At 34.5% G+C, this 19261-nt stretch overlaps 1 long non-coding RNA gene across 3 annotated transcripts; it reads left to right on the top strand.

Moving 5' to 3' along the window:
• Positions 1 to 2966: 2966 nt before the first annotated feature.
• On the top strand, positions 2967 to 18823 carry LOC128172834 (uncharacterized). Of its 3 annotated transcripts, none has more exons than XR_008242341.1 (3): positions 2967 to 3671; positions 17370 to 17465; positions 17605 to 18823. It is a non-coding gene; the product is annotated as an uncharacterized LOC128172834 (long non-coding RNA). The 3 variants fall into 3 exon arrangements; XR_008242342.1 differs by lacking the exon at positions 2967 to 3671 and adding an exon at positions 9533 to 9593; XR_008242343.1 differs by lacking the exon at positions 2967 to 3671 and adding an exon at positions 13372 to 13445.
• Positions 18824 to 19261: the final 438 nt, after the last annotated feature.

The following is a 19261-nucleotide window of genomic DNA, read 5'->3' as shown; positions in this document are numbered from 1 at the left end:
TGTTGACACTGTCTTAATACTTGCGGGTGAAACAAACAATATCATCTTCAGGGGAGGGTGTTTCGATGTTTCGGAACCTAATTTTTTTATTGTTTTTTCCCAAACCATAATTTTTACAATGGAAGCCGTCCAACACTAGTAGGTTCCATGAAAACTTCAGCCCACAGAGTAAGAGCCTCCATTATTTCCGGAAACTATGTTTTTTAATGTTTTTTTAAACATATATAAAATTAACAATGCTAAAAGTCGACACCACTTGATAAACACATCACTAATGTCTACAGGAAAGATATATATGTCGGTGTATTTTATTTTTAATTCCCTTGGTGTACAGTATGGTTTGATTCTGTTAAACTACATAGGGTACTTGTACTTATGGCTTCACTTAAGAGTGATAGTCCTAGACTTCTGGTTACAAACTCTAAAAAATTCAGTACCAAGAGAACGGACATTCATTCTTTTCGAAGCCCGATCTTCATAATTGTATTTATGTTAAACAGATGTATTACAGTAAAGCTTATATTTTTTTAAGAAAAAGTTGTATCAACACAATATGTTTACAGTGTCATACCATGCACTTCCGGATGAACCTAACAATATCTTTTCCGAGGTATGGTGTTTTGATGTTTCAAAACACGATGGTTCTCTTGTTTTTTCCTAACTATAATTTTTACAATGGTAGCTGTCCACCACTGGTAGTTGCCATAAAAACCCAAGCACACGAGATAAGAGCCTCCGATCTTTTCGGGTCAAATGTTCTTTTACCTTGTTTTAACATATATAAACACAACATTCTAAAATGTTGATGCCACTTGATAAACACAGCACTAATGTCGACACGAAATATATATACACATCGGTTTATTTCATTTTTAATTGCCTTGGTGTACAGTAGAGTTTGATTCTGTTAAACTAGATAGGCTACATGTACTTTCAGTTACCTTAACAGTGATACGCAGCACTGTTAAGGCTTACTTTGAAAATATCAGTGGATTTAAATGCTCATAAACCGATACATCTATCAATACAAAATATTTATGTAAAGTTATTCTTTCATGACATAAATGTGATATAAAATAAAACAGTATAGTAAATGCAACTGTGTATTACACTTAGAGAACTTCAGCACACAGTGAAAGAGTCTCCGATGTTTTCGAGTCAGATGTTCATTTGGTAAAATGTCAACACCGCTTGATAAACACAGCACTAATGTCGATACGAAAGATATGTACGTCGGTGAATTTCAATTTTAATTCCCCTGGAGTACAGTAGGATCTGATTCTGTTAAACTAAATATGATACATGTACTTTTAAGTTTACCTACCAGTGATAGTTTTAGACAATTGGTTACTAACACTGAAAATTTCAGTCCCCACAGGAGGGAAATTTAATGTTTCGGAGCCCGATGTTCATAATCGTATTTATTTTATATAGATGCATTACAGGACGGCAGGTGAAACTAACAATATCATCTTCAGGGGAGGGTGTTTCGATGTTTCGGAACCTAATTTTTTTTATTGTTTTTTCCCAAACCATAATTTTTATAATGGAAGCTGTCCAACACTAGTAGGTTCCATGAAAACTTCAGCCCACAGAGTAAGAGCCTCCATTGTTTCCGGATACTATGCTTTTAACGTTTTTTTAAACATATATAAAATTAACAATGCTAAAAGTCGACACCACTTGATAAACACATCACTAATGTCTACAGGAAAGATATATATGTCGGTGTTTTTTATTTTTAATTCCCTTGGTGTACAGTATGGTTTGATTCTGTTAAACTACATAGGGTACATGTACTTACGGCTTCACTTAACAGTGATAGTGCTAGACTTCTGGTTACAAACCCTAAAAAATTCAGTACCAAGAGAACGGACATTCATTCTTTTCGAAGCCCGATCTTCATAATTGTAGGAAATTTAATGTTTTGGAGCCCGATGTTCATAATTGTATTTATTTTATATAGATGCATTACAGGAGGGCGGGTGAAACTAACAATTTCATCTTCAGGGAAGGGCGTTTCGATGTTTCGGAACCTTATTTTTTTTATTTTTTTTCCCAAACCGTAAGTTTTACAATGGTAGCTGTCCAAAACTAATAGGTGCCATAAAAACTTCAGCGCACGGAGTAAGAGTCTCCGTTGTTTTCGAGTACATTGTTCTTTAACCCTTTTTTAACAGACATAAAAATAACACTGTAAAAGGTCGACACCGCTTGATAAACACAATACTAATGTCGACACGAAAGATATATACGTCGGTGAATTTAATTTTTAATTGCCTCGGTGTACTTAAAGGTCTCATTCTGTTAAACTAGATAGGGAATATTTACTTTCAGGTTCACTTAATAGTGAAAGTGGTAGGTTATATGTTAATAACATTAAAAACTTCACTCTCCATAGAAAGGACATTCAATGTTTTCGAGCCAGATGTTTATAATTCAATATAGCTTAAATAGATATATTACATGGATGTTTTGATGCCTGACGTTTTAATTGGTTTTTTCCCTAACTATAATTTTTACAATGGTAGCTGTCCATCACTAGTAGGTGTGATGAGAACATCTGCCCACGAGGTAAGAGGCTTTCTTGTTTCGGAGTACAATGGTTTCTTACCTTTTTATAACATATATAAAAAACCAATGTAAAAGGTTGACATCTCTTGATAAACACAGCACTAATGTCGACGAGAAAGGTAAATACGATGGAGTATTTCATTTTTAATTTCCTTGGTGTACAGTTGGGTCTGATTCTGTTAAACTTAATATGGCACATGTACTTTTAAATTAACTTAACAGTGATAGTGTAAGACCATAGGTTACTAACACTGAAAATTTCAGTCCAACAGACTAGACATTCAATGTTTTTCGAGCCCGATGTTCATAATCGTATGTATGTTCGATAAATGTATTACAGGAGGGCCTATATCTTTTAAAAAAGAAGTTGTATCAACACAATATGTTGACAGTGCCAGACCACTTGCGGGTGAAACTAACAATTTCATCTCATGGGTATGTTGTATCGATGTTTTGGAGCCTGATGTTTTACCGTCTTTTTCTTAACTATAATTTTTACAATAGTAGCTGTCCACAACGCGTAAATTGAAACTTCAGCCAACGGAGTAAAAGTCTGCTTTGTTTTCGAGTACAATGCTCTCTGATCTTTTTTTAACATGTATAAATTTAACAATGTAAAAGGTCGACACCGCTTGATAAACACAACATTAATGTCGACACAAAAGATATATACGTCGGTGGATTTCATTTTTAATTCCTTTGGTGCACAGTAGGGTCTGATTCTCATAAAATAGATTGGGTACATGTACTTTCAGGTTAACCTTATAGTGATAGTGTTTGGCTATATGTTAATAACACTGAAAATTTCTGTCCCCATAGAAAGGACATTTAAAGTTTTCGAGCCAGATGTTTATAATTCAATATAGGTTAAATAGATGTATTACAGGAGGGCCTATATCTTTTAAAAAAGAAGTTGTATCAACACAATATGTTGACAGTATCAGACCACTTGCGGGTGAAACAAACAATATGTCTCTTGGGTAGGGTGTTTCGATGATTTGAAGCCCGAAGTTTTAATTGGTTTTTTCCCTAACTATAATTTTTACAATGGTAGCTGTCCACCACTAGTACGTGTAATGGAAATATCTCCCCACGAGGTAAGAGGCTTTCTTGTTTCGGAGTACAATGGTTTCTTACCTTTTTATAACATATATAAAAATAACAATGTAAAAGGTTGACACCTCTTGATAAACACAGCACTAATATCGACACGAAAGGTATATACGTCGGTTTATTCCATTTGTATTTCCCTTGGTGTACAGTATGGTCTGATTCTGTTAAACTTAATATGGTACATGTCCTTTTCGGTTATCTTAACAGTGATAATGTTAGAAAATAGGTTACTAACACTAAAAACTTCAGTCCCCACCGAACGGACATTCAATGTTTTCGAGCCCGATTTTCATAATTGTATTTATGTTATATTTGTGAATTACAGGAGGGTCTATGTCTTCTAAAAAAAGCATTGTATCAGCACAATATGTTGACAGTGTCAGACCACTTGCGGGTGAATCTAATAATTTCAGCTCCGGGGTAGGCTGTTTCGATGTTTTGGAGCCCGATGTTTTCAGTTTTACAATAGTATCTGTCCACAACTAATAGGTGCCATAAAAACTTCAGCCTACGGAATAAAATAACACTTTAAAAGGTCGACACCGCTTGATAATTACAGCACTAATGTCGACACGAGAGATGTCGGTGTATTTCATTTTTAATTTCCTTGGTGTACACAAAGGTCTGATTCTGTTAAACTAGATAGGGTACATTTACTTTCAGGTTAGCTTGACAGTCATAATGTTAGACTATAGGTTATAAACACTGAAAATTTTGGTCTTCATAGAACGGACATTCAGTGTTTCCGAGTCCGATTAATTTAATTCGATTTAGATTAAATAGATGTAATAAAGGAGAGGTTATATCTTTTAAAAATGAAATTGCATCAACAATCAACACAATATATTTACAGTGTCATAACCAACTGCAAGTGAACCTAATAATATCATCTCTAGGGGAGGGTGTTTTGATGTTTCAGAACCCAATGTTTTTATTGTTATTTTCCCCAACTATAATTTCTACACTGGGACCTGTCCACCACTAGTAAGTGGCATGAAAACTTCACCCCACAAGGTAAGAGCCTTTGTTGTTTCCGAGTACAATGTTCTTTGACCTTTTTTTAACATTATATAAAAATATCACTTTAAAAAGTCGACACCGCTTGATAAACAAAGCACTAATGTCAACAAGAAAGGTAAATAAGATGGTGTTTTTTTCATTTTTAATTCCCTTGGTGTACAGTAGGGTCTGATTCTGTTAAACTTAATATGGCACATATACTTTTAGATTAACTTAACTGTGATAGTGTAAGACCAAAGGTTACTTACACTGGGAATTTCAGTCCCACAGACCGGGCATTCAATGTTTTTGGAGCCCGATGTTCATTATTGTTTTATTTGCTAGAGGGCCTAAATCTTTTAAAAATAAGTTGTATCAACACAATATGTTGACACGACCACTTGCAGGTAAACCTAATAATTTTATCTCCTAGGTAGGGTGTTTTGATGTTTTGGAGCCAGATACTTTTATTGGGTTTTTTTCCCAAACAATAAGTCTTACAATGGTAGCTGTTCACAACTAATAGGTGCCATTAAAACTTCAGCCCACGGAGTAAGAGCCTTCATTGTTTTCGAGTACATTGTTCTTTAACCCTTTTTTAACATATATAAAAATAACATTATAAAAGGTCGACACCGCTTGATAAACACAGCACTAATATCGACACGAGAGATGTATACGTCGGTGTATTTCATTTTTAATTCCCTCGGTGTACAGAAAAGTCTGATTCTGTCGACACTGCTTGATAAACACAGCACTAATGTCGACATGAAAGATATATATGTCGGTGTATTCATTTTTAATTCCCTTGGTGTACAGTATGGTCTGATTCTGTTAAACAAGATACGGAGGGTACATGTACTTTTTGGTGAACTTTACAGTGGAAGTGCTATCCAAATGCTTAGTAACACTAAAAATTTCAGTCCCCATAGAACGGAAATTCAATATTTTCGAACGCAATATCTATAATTCTCTTTGTGTTAAATGAAAAAAAAATGATAAAAACAAACTCAACCATCTCAAAAATCCATAAAACAAAATACAAATTTATAGGAGAACAACATGGAACTCCAAAAAGAATCAGAGGCCTAGGAGGAGTGAGCATCCTCTGCTGACCGGTCGTACCCGCCGTGTGCTCCTTGAGATAATTTGGCATGTCATAATCGATGTAAATGTCAAAATCGGGAAAATGTCACAATAGGAAAAAAAACGAAACGTTGATTTTTTGGTTTGTTTGGGATGGTCAAAATACAAACCTTGAGCCATTACATTGAAGGTAGCATCATGTGCTTAGGAGGAGTTAGCATTCTCTGCTGACCGGTCACACCCGCCGTGTGGTCTTTGTCGTAATCTGGACAAAACGGAAAAGTCCGTAGACAATTTGGTGTTAATTATGGTCTAACAATTTGTATGAAAAACTTCAGTAAGAATGCAATCCAGTGGAAGATTTTATTTGCCCACAAGGTCTTTGTATCGACCAAAGAACTTACGAAAAGATGACTTCAAACGAGACTGTGGATTGTCCCGTTAATCAACTTGTTTGTCAGTAGCTTGCCTCGCCTTAGAAACTGTTCATACGTATGCCCTTGTATATCGAATTAACTGAGAGACAAAAACACCATATTCAGTTTATGAAGGTATATTGCTACATAAGTAAGGAAGGCTGACTATAAAAAAATTGAAGTCAACGCGTTTATCATAAAGTTTTGTTGTTAGGTTACCATCAATGTCCATTTCCAGTAAAATATCCAAATATGAAATAGATGACGCAGACGCTGTGGTATCTTTTATTTCAAGTTCACTGGGATATATTGAGTCGACGTCAGTAAGGAAATAACAATTGTTAATTGATAATACGTCGTAGATATACCTGAATGTTGAATTGAAGGCCACAACGAGTGATTTATTTTTTCACGTACAAGTTTTTTTTAATAAATTCTGCTTCATAAGAATACAAAAAAAGGTCTGGTAACAATGGGGCACATTGGTACCCATGGGAATTCCAACAGATTGTTTGAAGACTTGATTTCCAAAAACTACATACAAGATGTTGCCTATCAGAAACGCAAGCATCTTTTTAGTGTCAACTTCAGAGTACTTGTGTGTGCAATCAGAATGGTTTTTAACAAAATATTTTTTTAGATTTCCAATGACAGGTAAGCATTTTCATGACTTCCATTTTTATAAAAGAAACAACAATCTATAATATCAAAAAACCTAGATTTTAATTTCTCATGGGGAATGGTTGTATAAAGTGTTGAAAAGTCGTACGTTTCAATGCTATTGATTTTGGTAAGAATTGTGTTAAATAGATGTATTACAGGAGGACCTATATCTCTTTTAAAAAAATGTATCAACGCAATATTTGGACCGTGTAAGACCACTTGCAGGTGATCCTAACAATTTCAGCTCCAGGGTAGGGTGTTTCGATGTTTCGGAGCCTGGTGTTTTATTGTCTTTTCCCCTAACCATAAATTTTACAATGACAGCTGTCCACCACTAGAAGGTGCCATGAAAACTTCAGTCCACGGGGTAAGAGCCTGCGATGTTTTTTTCTTTATTTTTTTTTAGTCAAATGTTCATTTACTCTTTTTTATACATACATGAAAACAACACTGTAAAAAGTCGAAAACGCTTAATAAACACAGCACTAATGTCGACTCGAAATACGTCGGTTTATTTTATTTTGAATTCCCTTGGTGTACAATAGGGTCTGATTCTGTTAACAGTGATAGTGCAAGCTTTTTGGTTGGTAACACTGAAAATTTCAGAACCCATAGGACGGACATTCAATGTTTCAAAGCCCGATGTGTATAATTCTAATTTTGTTAAATATATGTATCACAGGAGGGTCTATTTCTGTTAAAGGAAGTTGTATTAGCACAATATGTTGACAGTGTCAGACCACTTGCAATTTCAGCTCCGGGGTAGAGAAGTTTCGATGTTTCAGTGTCTGATGTTTTAATTATATTTTAGTATTATTTATCAATTGAAAAATTACAGTAAGGACTGGATTTTTTAAACTAGAGATTGTATCATTATGTAATTTAATGTGGTAATGTTAACAACCAGTAGACGACCCTGATTATTGCAGGCCTCATGGTAGGGGGTTCCATGATTCCTGTTCTGATGTTTTAAAATTCCATCATCGTATGTAGATAGGTTACAAAAGGGCCCGGATCTTTTGAACTAGACATGTAATCCTAACAATAATTTTACAATGGTAGCTTACCACTACTGGTAGGTAGTATGAGAACTTTAGCCCATGTGGTAAGGGCCTCCAGTGTTTTTTATTTACACTTTTTGACATACTGTAGAAGGTCGACACCGCTTGATAAACACAGCACTTATGTCGACATGAAAGAGTTGGTGTTTACATTTTCAGTTCACTTGGTGTACAGTAGGGTTTGTCTCTTTTAAACTACATGGGGTACATATTCTTTTATCATAAGTTTACACTGATAGTGCTAGACTTTGTTAGTAACACTGAGAATTTTAGTCTCCACAGAACAGACCTTCAATGTTTCCAATCCCGATATTTGTAACTCTTATTACGTTAATTATGTATATTGAAGGAGAGCCTATATATCTTTTAATGTAGAAGATGTACCAACACAATACTTTGACAGTGTGTCGGTGTTTCTGAGCCCAATGTTTCAATTGCTATTTAATATTAGAAATATATTGAGATATTATAGCAAGGACTGTAGATGGTATCTTCGCTGTAATTTTTATATGGTAGTGCTTAACAACTAGTAAATGATCCTGAATACTTAAGACCTCAGGGTACGGGATTTTAATGTTTCCGATTCCGATGTTTACAAATCCAATTATTTTTGTAGATGAATTACAAAAAGGCCTGGATCTGTTGAACTAGACTTGTAACCCTAACCATCAGGCCTGGATCTTTTGAACTAGACTTGTAACCCTCAACATACGTTTTACAAAGAAAATTGACCACCACTAGTAGGTGCCATGAGAATTGCGTCCACAAAGTAAGGGCCTCCAATGCTTTCGGGTCTGATGCTTTTTACTCACTATTACATAATTATATAAAAACAACACTGTAAAAGGTCGACACCTCTTGATAAACATATCACTAATATCGACATGAAAGATATACATGTATACGTCGGTCTTTGAATGTTCAATTTACTTAGTGTACCATAAGGTCTGGATCTTTTGACATACAGAGGGCATGCGTTCTTTTATCATAACTTTACACTCATAGTGCTAGACTCAAGGTCAAAAATATTTTGTTTTATCCAGAACAGATACTTATCATTCAGTGCTCGTTTTGTAAAAGTCTATCTCAAAGTTCTTGAAAAGATTTTTTGTGACCCTTTCTTTTGATCTTATTTTCCAATATATCTGCCCTTGTTCATGGAACAGACTCTTTTTGGGGGAATATATAAAAGCCCATTGGAAGCTTTGTGCTATATTTTATCAATATTTTGAAATATGGCCCTCTTTTCAAAAAGTATTGCAACTGAATCAATGTCAGAAGTTGGAGGATGACAGAATGTCTCATATTAAATAGAATATTTGGCTACGGCACATTTTCCAAAATATGAAAGTAGAAATCTATAGAATAAATGCATATTAAACATTTAAATATATATGTATGTATAAAACAACTCGAAATTTCATCAAAAATTATTTTCATTTTATTTGCACCTTTCCAAACTAACTTTCTTAAACATGTCAAAACACTTGTGAACACATACCTGTATAAATTCAATTTAAAAAGCACTTTGTAAATCTACCAAATATAAGTAAATAATCTGTAACACAAAAGCTTTCTGAAAAATAAAAAAAATAATAAAAAGATAAAGTAGTTAAATTATAAATGACTATTTGCAGAAGCTGTTTAAAGCATCTGAGCAAGGTCCATGAATACTATGCAGGTATGTTAAGGTTTCCCAAATGAGTTCACAACGATGTGTAGAAAATAATTTGTTATTCAAATATGTCATTATTAACTTCGAAGTAACAATCGACTTTCTTTACAATATTTCTAAGACAGTGAATCGTAATAAGTGACTATTCGTGAGCATAAATAAATCCGGTTGTTCTCTGTTATCAATAAGCGATTCTAAATTTCAATACAAGTGATACTTAATTTCATATTATCAATATTAAGTATCAAATAATCAGCTTTGTATTAGGTAAGTGACTATTTCTAAAATAGTGAGTTGGAGGCTCCACCTGCTACGTGTACACTAATGAATGGAGGTATTTAATGCATCTACAAATCATGCGATATTAGGATAATTTGCATGAACTTGGGAGAGAACATAAGTATCAGTATGACTCATGCAGGGGGAAGTCTGGCCCAATTTTGTGTAATTCGAGCTTAAAAAGTACCTAATTTGAAGGATAGGGCACAATGTTTGGACGAGGAATCACCTATATCATATTACCGGTGTATGAAAATCATTAACGATCTTAAATAAAGTCTTACTGCTTTTAAATAGAAATACTGAGTTTAGTTTTATTAGACAGTTTTGTATATCATATGAAACAAAGTTGTATAATAATCATAAGTAAAGGACAAGAGCGTACAAGGCCTGACAAATCCCCCCGTAACCAGGATTTTGAAATGGCATATGAACATATAAAACAAATCTTTACATTTGAAAGTGTACACCAGGACATGTACATGTATGATATAGAACTGCATTTTCTGACAAATAAATAGTAAACATTAATACATGCACTTGGTATTTATTTCCTTTGGTTTATTTGTTTGCTTTCTAATCATTACAGCATGATCTCTTATCTGTGCTAGCGCTATTTCTATCCGACATTGAGTGTAAAATGAACATTACGCAATAATTGTCATAATACAAATGGTATTAGATATTTTTTACATAATAGCCCAATAAAAAGGCAAAAAATGTTTTACTTAAAAGCAAATGAATTTTATATAAAACGCCGTTTAACGTTTCAAGCACCCTCTCAATCGAGAAGAATGGGGTGCAAGCCTCCGCCTATCCTAGTGAGCTAAGTTGACACATTAGGGTATAGGTGAATAAATTTAACTGCTTGACAATATTTAATACAGTAAAACTTTTTTGGTGAAACCCACGAATTTGGCCCATTATGGGTCTAGACTTCATTTTGAAAAATCAATAATAAAATTCATTAAAAACTTATTCTTTAAATAAAAGTACTTTTAGGGTGGAGACTGGACCCATTCATACCTAAATTTTTGCAATTTAGAACAGTGAATGAACCAAGATTTTGGCATAAAACGCTGTGCAGCTTTATTTGGAAATCTATAACTGTCGTGTTTGTAGAACGAAAGCACAATATTGGCTTTCATCCTGAAATTTATACTAAAAACAATGCATACAAACCAAAAATTAATATTCAAACTTCAATTGAAATTCTTTCGTCTCCATTGCTTCAAGTGGGGGATATACAACGCCTTGTACGCCCCTGTTCTTTAATACGTATCACATTCTATCGCACCACTTTAAAATACGCATATAATATCGTACCTTATTATATGATACAATATTGTATCACATTATACATTACAATGATATGTCTTGATACGGAACTGCATCATATAATATATTATTTTGTAATACTCATATACTTATATTTGCTAATATGCGTACATAAATGAATATATAGAATAGCGAAACGTTTAATTCTGTGTGAACATTTTAATGATTTCACAATGATTACCGCACATGCTTATCACATGCTTATCACTTGACAGTTGCATTATTGTAAACATTAAAACACGATTATTTTAATAATTTTCAAGGGTTTGCCTATTTCAAATGTAAATATAAGTTATAATCAGCATTATTATAATTTCATGTTAAATACTAAAGTCTGATTGGTTTAGACGCAGTTGGTAATCCGTTCAATTACCCTGAGCGTTAGCAACACACTTGGCAACGGGTAACCCAACGAATTGCTACATGCGCGTAAATTATGCGCATATACCGATTGCCATAGAATTCACTTCATTTCTATTTAAAAGGAGTAAAATTTTCTTTAAAATTAAGACATTCATTATAATAAAATAAATAGCGCCCATTTGGGAGGGTAACTGTTGACACCCCTCGAAAACCATTGTTTACCCCCGCTTCGCGTCGGTTGACAATGGTTTTCTCGGGCACTTATTATATAACGTTAAATAAAATGTTCACCGGGATATGAACTCAGTTGGTACGTAATCAAGTCTTCCGAGAAGCCCTTTGGGCTTCACATGATATGATCACGTGACAAACCAGGTCCGATAAAAATTTTCAATTGCTGTTTATTTCTTAAATATTATATTATTTTACAATACTACGTTATATTATTCAAAATTGTATCATATAACACAATACTGTATCATATCATCCAATACAATAATATAGGAATCATTTTATATAACAACAAACTCATCTTTCAAACACGTTTGATTGAGGTACTTAGGACAATTGTTTTAGCATCCTTGATAATGAAGAGATCATTCTCTGTTTCTGAAGCAAGCCGTATGTATCAAATTCAAAGTTATATGATCCATATAAGTTTGTCAGGACAGCTGTTCTCCAGATATCAAACCTACATTCGACTACTCAAAAAATCTACACGTGCTCCATTATAATAACCTCCGGAATCCGGAAAATATGGTTCAGATTTAGCATCCATACATGTTGAGTGCATCAGTATCAAAACCTGCATCATTTATACAAAGTTGATAAACACTAAACCAAAAACTAAGATGTGTCCATCAAAGGGCATCTGCTCCAAAAAAAATTAACCAACTCCAAAAACCTTAAATGTATCATCATTCAGCATCTGAAACCTATGGCTCAGATTAAGCATTTGATCCTGTCAACTGCATATCTATCATCAGACACACCTGTCATGCAAGTATGGTGGAGTTAGGACCAGTAGTAAGTAAGATATAGTCATCAAATGGCACCTGCTCCAAAAACTTTGCTCTGCTCTTAACATTTTTAAAGCCAACATCCAGAATTCAAGTTCCAGATTCAGCATCCAAGTCTTAAAAGTTCATTAGTTTGTCCAGATGCACCATCCATGCAAGTTTGATGAAGGTAAGTTAATTAATAATTTAGATACAAGACCTGCACCACAAACTTTTACCACGTCCAGACGCCAACGGTATAACATAAGCTCCAGTCAACCTCGTGTCAGTGAGCTAAAAAAGTTTTGATTAAATGTCAATTGCCACTTGCCCCAATGGGATTTACATAAATCATTTGCAATGTTATGATATGCATGTGACATGATTAAGTACGATAATTAAAACGTTACTGTAGTGACGTCTATGATCAATACAGTATAATGAAAATTACAGCTTATAGTTTCGTTTAACATCTTTAATCTTCTCATGAAATACAGGACATTTTCATTTCCGCATCTTCAGCCTCTTTGCACACAGATAGCAACAGACTTGATGGCTCGTGCCATCGTGAATGATGCTGCCTGTTTTAGCTCTTCTCAAACACAGGCCATTTGGACCTTTCTACATGGCAAATTGCTGCGGTAGGTAAGCAGAGAATGTCGCAACTTGGTGTTCTAGACAAGTGGTTTACGAGGGCATGGTGCCCTGGCTGTATGGACACACAATTGAGTAAAAGTTGTCCTTAAACTTCTTGGTAGAGTTCATGTCTTGAGTGTGACAACTTCAACATCTTAGCAGAATTCGTTGGAGAATGCATCTTCCATTTTCGTTCGCCAGACTGGACGAATCTTCAAGCAGAAGATACAGTGGCGTTGAAGGGGTTTGTTCTTTATACCTCATTCACATTCCAAGTGGAACTGAAATAAAACAAAAATGTTAAATATTCACTTGTTTGTTATATTAGGTTGAATCACTGGCATGGGATACCTCCATATTGTGACATAAAACGCTTAAATTAAGTAAAATATATACATATATATATATATTTCGCAGGTTTCTAATTTAAAGAAAGTGACTAATTCCCTGCAAAGGGTTGACCTTCTGTACCGCGTGCATGTTGCACCATCACATGTCAGAAACTTACTGGTGTATAGTTGACAATGTTCAATCCACCTACTTTTCATGTTATTTTACCTCCCATCTGTAACTTGCAATTTTACTGTGTAAAGTCAACACAACAGTCATAGCCGCAGGTTTTCGCATTTTACTTCTGATTCTCATGTACCTAACATATGGGGCCTACATATTGCATATCAATTTCAACAAGTGACACCCCTCTAACTAATGATAATCATTAAAAATCATTTCATGAATTTTAGCAACACTCATAAGCCTTCAAGTACAGCAACTTTCAATTTTACAAAAATATTGACGGGTACTTTATCCGAAACTGTCCCTTGCTTCCTTTAACTTACACTAACATTCTCTGAAAAGTCATCTTGTCTTAAAATTGAAAAGCTTATCCTGTTCTAAGAAAAGGGACACCACATTTTGCCAATTCCATTGAGGTTTAAGAAAAATATGGCCATTTAAGTGAACCCACCATTTCCACTTTCCTCTATTTAACAGAGATTCATAGGGCTCCCCATAAATAAAGCATCTTTATCTAATCTTTAAGAGGTCAATTGTTGTTCAACCTCCTTAAAAAATAATCCTTATTTAATACTACAAACATCTACTTGATATTATCATGATAAAAGCATCACATCACTTAAAAATACCATTACATGTATACCCTCCCCCTATCTTTTGATTTTCACAAGAAGCATTAGTTTGAACACTTTTACCTAATTTTCTGAAACTTGTGGCAATTTCCTTGAGTCATTTTCACACATAATAGAAAACAACCATCACTGATATCTAAAATTGATCTCTTTTGGAAAATGGATGATTTGTAGCATTTTTATTCACAAAAAGACATGCCGCCCTACATCTGATTTCTTGTTTTCATGAAAAACTAAGCCTAAAATCATATTTAGTGGATATCTTATATAGTCTGGTTTCTCCTTTTAACTTTGCTAAAATAGTAAGACCTACATATGTGATTTCTGCTTTTAATTAAAATGAAATTCAACCACACCTGGGTACCTGGGGACGGATGAGAATTCCATGAAAAAGGTTCAAATTTTTCTACATTTTTGATGCATATATACAATGAAACGGTACAAATATGTTGTTTTTTGTTCATTTCAAGAGTAATTATCATACAGATGTTATTTCAAGGTCAAATGTACATTTACATATCCTACATGTAATGGTAATGGAGTCAACTGGAAAGAGGGGGTGGCTTTTTCAATTCTGTATAAATACATCTAAAATATCATTTATGGATAGGAAGGAGCAAAAACTTGATTTTTTTGACATATTGTATAATTTGATAACTGCATCTGTCTACATGTAAAGTTCAGTTGAAATAAAAAATATGCTGTTTTAAAAAAATTCGGTCATATAAGTCAGGTGGCTTAATGTTATTTCATAAAATCAGACAGCGAAATGGCTGCAAATTCATAAATTTAATGATTCAATTGATCAAAACTGTTTTAAAGTATTTATTCTTATCTCATTAATTAACTGAAGCCTATTAATCGCACCAGGGTATGAAATACCTACTCTCTAATCCAATTTACTCTAGTGGTGGTCATTCTACACATTCAAGAGGGAGTTACTCCCCTTGAATATTTTTGCTAATAAATCATGTAATGACATCTACAGCCAAAAAATTCATCCATTTTCACAAAATATATTACTTATGGTACAAAATCCACTCAAAATTACACTGAAATGAAAAATCTGAAAATACCATGTTGTCTTGAAGGTGGCACAGGACAGGTTTTTTTTTATACAATTCATTGTAGCCAGGGGATGCGTGTCTTCGGAACTCTGTAACTAGAATTTCCTCAGTTCCCATGCAGGTCAAATACCTTTAATTCACTCTTTATAAGGCCAATCACCAATTTCTGAAGAAAATTACTAGTCAAAACCTGTAAAATTCTCTACATATTGGTTTTTATTAGATTTTAACCCTTTCATATTTTGCTAATTTTTCAGCTTTTTAGACCTCCCCCAACTAATTCCCTGCAAAGGGTTGACATTCCGTACCGCGTGCATGTTGCACCATCACATGTCAGAAACTTACCGGTGTAAAGTTGACAATGTCCAATCCATCTACTTTTCGTGTTATTTTACCTCCCATCTGTAACTTGCAATTTCACTGTGTAAAGTCAACACAACAGTCATAGCCGCAGGTTTTCGCATTTTACTTCTGATTCTCATGTACCTAACATATGGGGCCTACATATTGCATATCAATTTCAACAAGAGACACCCCTCTAACTAATGATAATCATTAAAAATCATTTCATGAATTTTAGCAACACTCATAAGCCTTCAAGTACAGCAACTTTCAATTTTACAAAAATATTGACGGGTACTTTATCCGAAACTATCCCTTGCTACCTTAGGATGCTTCCACACAAATTTTCCTGACTGGTTAGTTTCTGAGAGGAAGATTTTTAAAGATTTACTCAAAATATTCCTATGAAAAAATTCGACCCACCATTGTGGCCCCACCCTATCTTTAAAAGGTCATGATTTTCACAATCTATACTACCTTAGTATGCTTCCACACAAGTTTTAGCTTTCCTGGCCAATTGGTTCTTGAGAAGAAGATTTTTGAAAAGTTCTTAATTTTTTTTCAATAATTCCTAATTATCTCCTCTTGAAAAAAAAGGTGGTCCTTAGTTTTCACAACTTTGTATCCCCTTTGCCTAATAATGCTCTGTGCCAAGTTTCGTTGAAATTGGCCCAGTGCTTCTGGAGAAGATGTTGAAAATATGAAAAGTTTACAAACAGACAAGCAACAGACAAAATGTGATCAGAATAGCTCACATGAGCTTTCAGCTCAAGTGAGCTAAAAATCCAGTTATACATTAGTACCCGACACAATTCATGCTTTTCACAGAAAGCAACTCAACAGCTATGCACCAGAACCTCAGGCGATTGAAACTGTCTATATAGAAGCATCATTCCAAATATTAATAAGTACACTGGGTTATTGCTTTAGTCCACTGAAAGGAACTTAACAGGTATATACCTGGTATTAATCTGTACCCTAGGCTATGGATAGCTCTATTGGGTGAAAAATATCAGCTACAAATTAGTATTTTTGGCTACTGATACTGTCACTGAGAGCAACTTAACATCAAAATTAGTACCCTAGGTTATTGGTAGTAGTCTCTTGAAAGCAACACAGCAGCTGTACATAAGTATAACTTACCTCTTGATATCCGCTTTCTGGTAAGAACATAACCATTGTACCATAGTAAACTTAGCTTTTCCTATGTTCACCATGACGACCTAGCTTATTGATATGGTCCACTGAGAGAAACATAATAATTGTAAAATAGTGCACTAGGCTATTGATATGATTCACTAAGAACAATATTATTTCAAAATTTTTAAAAATGCACTCTCTTTTTCTACAGTTTTGAGGTTTCTCCCCTTTGAATAAAGATCGGTCTTTCATTTCTGCAATTTATACTTGCCTTCCCATAAGGATGGTTTGTGCCAATTTTGGTTGAAATTGGCGAAGCGGTTTTACAAAAGAAGTTCAAAATGTTAAAAGTTAAAAGACGGACAGACGGACAATGGACAAAATGTGATCAGAATAGCTCACTTGAGCTTTCAGCTCAGGTGAGCTATAAATCAAAACTGAAGTAATGAAAACAAACCACATTTTCCACAGAGATTCAAAACTGTTACAAATGAGGAAATAGAGAAATTTTTCGACTCCAGGCAAGCAAAATCAACAAAAAGAAATACAGCATGGGGATTTTTCAAGGTAAATGTGTTTGCAGCAATTTGACATTTGTATAAAAATCTTTAAGGGTCAAGATTTGTTGCAGAATTTACACAACCAAACACAAGACCCCCAAACGTTACACAATGTCAGTCTCTAAAACACAACTCACTCCTTTTAGATTGGAACATGGAGATCTATGGTTCTGTACTAATGGTGCAACATTAGACCTGCAAACAGCAAATGTGTCAACTCTTGCCAGTCATCTCTCGTGATTTTATTGTGAAGCCAGCCCCAAAGAAAAAGTTGATGATGATGTTTAGCCTTTGTACCACAAAAATACTTTGATCAATATCAAAGGAGCAATAAATCGCCATCTTGCTGACATTCAGAGAGATGTAAATATAGTCCATGACAAGGAGTTCAGAACAGCCAATGGAATCTTGGATGGTTTCTTTAAAGAGCGAACCTGACTTGATCTGTCAAAACCAACATCACACAAAGATATTATCGAGATACATGATCTGCAGAAGATTTATAAATACCTCCAAGGTGCCACATCATCACCAGTGGTTTTGCGCCATGCTGTATGGTACTTTCTGTCCATCAATTTTATTACCATAGGTTTAGAGTTCCACCATAAGTTTAATCATAACAGCTTTGTCTTCTGCACAGATGAAACTTGCCAATATGCTGCATTACAACACAAAACATTACAAAATAATCATCAAGGTGGTGTAGATGCCGATGACAGCCATACAGACAAGATGATGTACGCAACTGATAATGAAAACTGCTGTCATGTTTATCTCTTAAAGTTACTGATGTCAAAAACAGATTCAAATGCTACAAATCTTTTCAACCAATACATATAAGAGAGAGTTCATTCTGATATTTGGTATTCAGCAAAACCCCTGCCAAAGCGCACTTTCAACAAGTCTCTCGGGGAGATTTGCTTTGCTGCTGGTGTGGAGCATAAATACACATCCCACTGTTTACGGGCCACTGCAAACACTTACCTTAATGATCAGGGATTTGAAGCACGACACATCATGTTCATGTCGAACCAAAGGAATGAGAGTTCAATGAGGTCATATAACAGATCGCTCTCCTCTAAGCAAAAAAAAAAAGCATTCTGCGATGGCGTCTGCATCTTCATCCCCTTTTACGATCGTAGCTCTTCCACTGCTGTCGACCAGGTTCTCGAACTTGCCACCACGAACCCATGAAAATCAGGCTCAACTTGAAAACTTACCGTCACCATCTGCACATGAGACCACAACTCTCATATCGTCAAATTCCACAGCCACAACATCGTCCTCCATGCCAGCAACATTGAAAACAGTTAACATGAACATGCAAAACATTAATCCAACAGCTGGGTTTTTCAATAATGCAAACTTCAGTGAGAGCACATTTCGTTTTACTCAGTTGTGCTTACTGTATTGTTACGTGTTGATAATGTTTATTCTTAATGAATAAATCATCTTGTTGGAAAATACTCATGTATTGTTATTGAATTCAAACTTTTGCGATTAAATATAGCATTTCTCAAAAAAAAAAAATCTTTCTTCATAATATTTTTGAGCACTATATTTCCCATGTCACAACAGCTGATTTTTTGGCTCTTCCATCAATTACCAACACCTGCTAGTAAAGGCGCAAATTTTAAAACTACGACCATTAATAAAATAAAAAAAAAATCAATATAAATATAATTTGTTTGCTCGCATTGGTGTGTCATAGGACCGACAAATCCAAAAAAAAAAAGCATTCAATGCTTATATGCACTATACATAACCATTGTACCTTAGAACAGTAAGCTAATCATATGTTCA

The sequence above is a fragment of the Crassostrea angulata genome, chromosome 2 (genome assembly GCF_025612915.1).
Source record: "Crassostrea angulata isolate pt1a10 chromosome 2, ASM2561291v2, whole genome shotgun sequence".
In the NCBI taxonomy this organism is placed as follows: domain Eukaryota; kingdom Metazoa; phylum Mollusca; class Bivalvia; order Ostreida; family Ostreidae; genus Magallana; species Magallana angulata.
The sequence above is the reverse complement of the archived record's forward strand: the minus strand, read 5'-3'. Positions and strand labels throughout refer to the sequence as shown.